The sequence below is a fragment of the Trichosurus vulpecula genome, chromosome 4 (assembly GCF_011100635.1).
Source record: "Trichosurus vulpecula isolate mTriVul1 chromosome 4, mTriVul1.pri, whole genome shotgun sequence".
Taxonomy (NCBI): Eukaryota; Metazoa; Chordata; class Mammalia; order Diprotodontia; family Phalangeridae; genus Trichosurus; species Trichosurus vulpecula.
The window spans coordinates 65,517,366-65,523,365 of NC_050576.1; the positions used below are offsets into that span (position 1 = coordinate 65,517,366).

The 6,000-nt window shown below is 45.0% G+C and overlaps 1 protein-coding gene across 4 annotated transcripts in view; it reads right to left on the reverse strand.

Annotated features, from left to right (window-relative positions):
- Positions 1-5,056, reverse strand: part of VAMP4 (vesicle associated membrane protein 4) — a 42,129-nt gene extending 37,073 nt beyond the window's left edge. The window contains exons 1-2 of one of the 4 annotated variants that reach the window (XM_036755911.1): positions 4,841-5,044; positions 2,409-2,449 (exon numbers count right to left, since the gene is read on the reverse strand). The gene's annotated coding sequence lies outside the window, so the exon portion shown is untranslated. Of the gene's footprint in view, positions 1-2,408; positions 2,450-4,692; positions 4,711-4,840 lie in introns of those variants that run through there. The other 3 variants (XM_036755910.1, XM_036755913.1, XM_036755912.1) reach the window with 3 other exon arrangements.
- Positions 5,057-6,000: the final 944 nt, after the last annotated feature.

The window sequence follows — 6,000 nt, forward strand, 5'->3', positions numbered from 1 at the left end:
GCATTCTGTAAACTGCAAAACTTTATAAGGTATCATTTGTAATAAAACTGAGAATTATTGTTGGTTTGGGCAGACATGGGCTTGATCATAAATTATAAAGAGAAAACAACAAACTATTAGCAAATCATGAAGTTTAGTCTATTCTATGTACATGTATCTTAAAATCAAAATTCCCATTCTTGTTTAGTGTCCTGTGTATAATTCTTTCAAATGCAGGACTTCACTTCCACAAAAGGATCTTCTGTATGAATAAGCAAAACATAGAAGTCAGAAGAAGATATGAATCAGGTTACATTTAAAGTCCTCAAATGCAAATCTGACTTAATTGTGGAACAGATTGAAACATTTTAATCAGAGGATGGAGTTCAGGTTAAAAACATTCAAAAACATTAATTTCCAGAACTGTTTAATCAGTCTTCATGCTATTCCATCTAATCCCCAAGTCACTCCTTAAATGAATATAATTAAGTATCTGACTGACAAAGAAGAGTCAAAAGTTGCACTGAATGACCTAAGTGTCCTGTATCCTCAATTAGATCACCACCACATATCTAACTCAAGGAGAGATTTAAGTTTGTTTTGTGGGAAGTTTTTGTTGTCTAAATTAGAAGACTCTTCTAGTTCATGAAAGCGACTATTTCCCAAGATAATGTGCCAGTGTAACGAGGAAATACTTAATATACCAACACCTTCAGGCTCCCCTTTTCCACAGCCAAAAGCACCATAAAATCCAACTATTGTCATCATAAATTATGTCAAAGCTCCTGGGGCAAAGATGGGAGTAGGATTAGGCAAGGTAGGCATATGCAGAGAAGAGTAGCAAAAAGTAGCAAAGGATACTAGTCAAATTGGCTTTCTCTCCATTCCTCAGAGACAAAGCTTCATCTCCCACTGCTGTCTTTGTAGAAGCCATCCACCAGGCCTGGAATTCATTCCCCCTCCACCCCCCCCACCCCACCCCCCACACACAGCTCTCCCCCCTTCATAGAATCCCTGGCCTTTTAAAGATTCAGTTCCAGCTCCACCTTCCATGTGAAGCCTATTCCTGATTCTCCCAAATGCTAGTACCCTCCTTCCTTAACTACCTTGTGTTTGTTCTGTAGATACATACATATACATATACCTGTGTTTGTGTGTGTGTGTGTACACTTGTGTCCTTGGTCAGAATGTAAGCTACTTTAGAGTTGAGATTATCTCATTCTTTGTATTTAAATCTCTAGTACCTAGCACAGTTCCTAGTACACAGCAGGTACTTAATAAATGCTTGAATTGACTGGTGGGCTACCTAACCCAGTACAAATGGAAGTGGTTAAAAGGAACCAGTTCCATTAGTTTAAATGTTTAATGCTAAAGGAACCTAATGAGGAAATGACTTGGAAACACAATGTTTAACAGGAAAAATCCCTGCAGCGTTCTCGTTTCTCTTTCCTTACTTTAGACATAAGTCGGCTAGGATATTAGTTATAATTTCAATACAGCTCCCTAATGATCAGTTGAAAGATCAAAAGTGAAAATCATTCCATAAATTGTTTTGTCTGCAAATACCAAACAAATGGTTTGAGGAATTTATACAAAAATGACTAAATTTGGGCACTTAGACTCTAGCTATACAACAATGTATCCAACATAACTTTTAAGGTGTAAACCTCCCAAGCAGATTGTAAGTGTCTTCTACAGGGGAACTGTATTGTTCGTCTTTGAACCCTCAAAGCTACTAACACATTGTCTTGCACAGTTAGTCACTCAAATGCTTGTTGAATTGACTTCCATTGCCAAAAGGTGCCCCAGGTTCCACAAAGGTAGGAAATACTGTGCTTCTCTCCCCTCCATCCCTTTCTCAACTTCTTTAATAACTCTTACAACAGAGGCAGTTAGTATTTGATATTTAAGCCACAACAAACCTAGTTTAATGTGCAGAGAATGCTGTGAGATGCTTCACTTTAATTCATAGATAAACCATGATGGCAAATATTGTTGATTGTTAAGGATTTGGAGTCAGAATGAGTTCAAATCTCAGTTCAATCATTAAATCCATAAACATTAAGAACCTAATATGGGCAGCTAGTGTACAGGGCACTGGGCCTGCAGTCAGGAAGACTCATATCCCAGAGTTTAAATCTAGCCTAAGTCACTTACTAGCTGTGTGACCCTGGACAAGTCACTTAACCCTGTTTGCCTCAGTTTCCTTATCTGTAAAATGAGCTGGAGAAGGAAATGGCAAACCACTCCAGTATCTTTGCCAAGAAAACCCCAAAAGGGGTCATGAAGACAAACACAACTAAAAATGACTGAACAACAAGAAGAACCTAATAAGTGCCAGATACCATAATCAGAGCTGAGGTTACAAAAACAGGAAAAGAAACAGTCTTTGCCCTCTGACAATCAACAAGCATTTATCAAGTGCTTACTATGTATCAGATACTGTGCCAAGCTCCTCAGGGAGATCAGTCTGTCAGGAAAAATAACATTTAAACATATAAATAAATAGAAAATATATACAAAGTAAGTACAAGGGGATACACTAACAGCTGGAGTGAGGGGAGGGGTGGATAAAGGCCTAAGGTTGGAGATGGCCCTGGAGCTGAAATTGGAAGAAATCCAGAGATTTTGAGAAAGGGGCAGGGGAGGGAGTAGACAAGGTGTAGTGTATTCCAGAGAAGATGGGCAGGCAACCTGTATAGAGCCTGAAGGAATGTGGGGGATGAGGAACAGAAAGTAGGCCAGTATGGTTGAAATGTAAGGCAATCAGTTCTGCTACTTACTTAACCACATTTTGGCAAGTCACTCCCCGGGCCTCAGGTTCCTCATCCCTAAAATGAAAGTATTAGACTAGAAAGCCCCTGAGGTCCCTTCTAGCATGAAATTTATAATCTTATGCCATCTTCCCTGGGCTAAATATATTTTCATAAAACTTGTAATTTGTATCAGTAGCATATCACTACTTTTTGGATAAAGAAATATAGATTAAACAACCAGGTATCTGAAGGCTTCTTCAAAAGGCAGGATGGGAGAGGGGGGACTATTGGGTAAGGCCTACCAATTCATAAACATATAACTTGTCATACTATCTTTTTTTTTTGGAAGGGGGAAGGCAAGGCAATTGGGGTTAAGTGAATTGCCCAAGGTCACACAACTAGGAAGTGTGTCAAGTGTCTGAGGTGGGATTTGAACTCAGGTCCTCCTGACTCCAGGGCTGGTGCTCTACTCACTGCCTAGCTGCTGCCTCAATACTATCTTAAATATGACAAAGAACCAGGTTATTATTATGATCCCCCAAATCCCCTAGAACATAACCCCCTAACCCTGTAACATTTTTATAAAACTTCACTCTTATGAGCTAGATTAGGGAGCCATCAGGGTACTATAGTACAAAGAACATTGGCTATGGAGTCAGACAGCCTGGGTTCAGACCCTGCCTCTATCCTTCATCTCTTTGAGCCTTAACTTCCTCATCTGTAAAATAAGGGGGTGGGAATCGACCAGCTCCAATGTCCCTTCGATCTCTAAATTCTCCTCTAGGATAAGAGCTCCTATAAAATTACAGTCTTTCCTCTTTATCCTCCTTTAAGATCTTTAGTTTCCGGTTCACAGAAATGCGATGAAGAAAAAATGATAGGTGAGTTATTTACCAAGCAAGTCAACTGGTGACACATTATTACCAAAGAGTAAGGTTGAATAAGGGCTGGCCCACAATGCCTAAGGCAAGCAACGAAGCACAGAGGATTAGGGCTGGAATTAGCAAGATCCGGGTTCAAATTGTGCCTCATATACTTTGCCCAGAGACCCTGGGCAAATCACTTCTTTCCACTTCGGTTTCCTTATCTGTAAATAGGATATTAACAACACCTACCTCAGTGACTACTGAATGTCAAAATGTCAGCAATAAAGCACTTTGCAAAACTTAAAAGCGCTAAATAAATGCTCATTATTAATCTTCTGCAGCCGTGGCTTCAGAACCCCCAGGTGAGGGAACTTCCTCTCTCAAAACTTCCACTATTCCCAGCAACTTAAGAGAGGTGCCTGGGGCACCTATAGGTTAAGTGACTTGCCCAGGGTTCCACAGCCAGTTGTAAATTGGTCGGTCTGTCAACAAACATTTATTAAGCGGCTACAATGGCACTGTGTTAAGCTCTGGGGCAAAAGGCACTCACAGTCTAATGGGGGAGACAACAAGCAACCAACTATGTACAAAACAAGCTACGGACAGGAAAAACTGGAAATGATCAGGAGTGCCAGAATTCTTTAATTCTTAATAATAATCATAGCTAAAAGTTACGTAGTGTTTTACTGTTAGCAAAGAGCTTTATGTGCACCGTGTGCCCCAAAAGTCTTAATGCAGTTTAAAACTACTAGAGCTTAAGTATTTCATTTGTAGTATATCTCGTTTGTTTTACTTAATTGGAAGTAAGGGGGGCTAGGAAAGGCTTCCTCTAAGACGGGGATTTAGAGGGAACTTGAACCCAAGTCCGCCTGGGCTCCAGCGCTCTCCGCACTTCTCCGGGCGGCCTCGGTCATTATCAGCCCATTTCATCCCCCCAAAAGATGCTTTCACCGCACGTGAGGCTGCGAGCGCCCTCCCATCAGCTCTCAGCTGCCGGGCCGAGCCCCGCCGCCCCCTCCCCCTGGTGCCTCCAGGACCGCCCGCCCAGCTGCTCCCCGCTGCGCGATCGCTGCCCCCACGCCCGCCCCCACCTTCTGCCTGCGGTCTCCATCCCATCCCCGGCCAGAGGACGGCCGCCGGGGACTGCCCGCACTGGCCGTTGGGGCCAGCGGAGATTCCGTCCGCAGTGACCCTCCCGACCCCGCCACCCGTGGATCGAGATAAGCGCTCCCCCGGTACCTGGGCATCCGCCGGAGCCTTCCCGTCGCCCCTCGGAGCCGGGCCAGGCCGGGCCAGGCCTGACCGGGCTGAGCTGGGCGGGGGGGAGGGAAGGGGAGGAAGGAGGAAGGGGAGGAGGGGAGGGGGAAATGGCCGCGGGCGCGGACCCAGCGTCAGCCGCTCGGCTCCTCCGCCGCCCGCTCGGACCAGCGAGCATCCAGGCGCTCGGCGCTCCCCGCTCCTCCGCAGGCCAGGCTGGAGGAGGGGGCGGGGCTGCTGCGGCGCAGGCGGCGGCGATCGCCGAGTGCATCGATGACCCCAGAGGCCGGCGGGCAGAGCCACCCGGTGCTAGGGCTCGGCGGCTCCGCCACCGCCGGCTTCGATGCCCAGTCAGGGGAGCTGCATCCTGGCGGGGCACGCGGCATAATTAGAGGTCGGCTGAGACGCGGTGGTCCCGTCCACTCCACCCTCTCTCCCCTCGTGCACACACCGTCTCCACTTATCTGCTTGTGGGGGTCATGGTGGGGGGGGGCGGGGGGCTGCAGTTTGTGCGAGATAAGCCGTCGAGAAACACCTGTCCGCAGGAGGATGTCCATCAGGGTCAGACAGAGGGCGATCTCCTCTTCCGTCATCCCCATCGGATGCTTGTGAACCGTTGGGGATGATAATGATAATACAGGTAGGGAATGGAATGTCCTTGTTGAAGGACAGAAGGAGAGGCGTTTAAAGACCCGGAATTCAAGGGCAAAGGAGATTTTTTTTCTGTACAGGAGGTAGGGAGAAAAAAGGAGGGTTTACATTAGGAGCTTCGGGGATTCTTTATGGAAAAAGAAAGCCCATCAAACATTTGCCATGATTCATTTTTCCACCTCTTTGAAGACTCACCCCTGCTTTTATGTGGTGATTAAGCCCTTCAGACTAATGCATCTATAGTGTGTCTCAGTAGGGTATTCCCAACTATCTTCATCTTATGCTAGAATTCATTAATTTAATGTTAGCAGAGAGCTTTGTAGTACCGTGTGTCTCAAAAGGCTTAATGCAGTTTTAAGCTATTAAGGCTTAAATATTTCATTTGTGGCATCATTATCTCATTTGTTTTACTTACCGGTTTTTTTAATTCTTCATCCTATCTACATTCCTTTTATTCATTAACTTGTTTTGACTGTATCCATTGTTTTGTC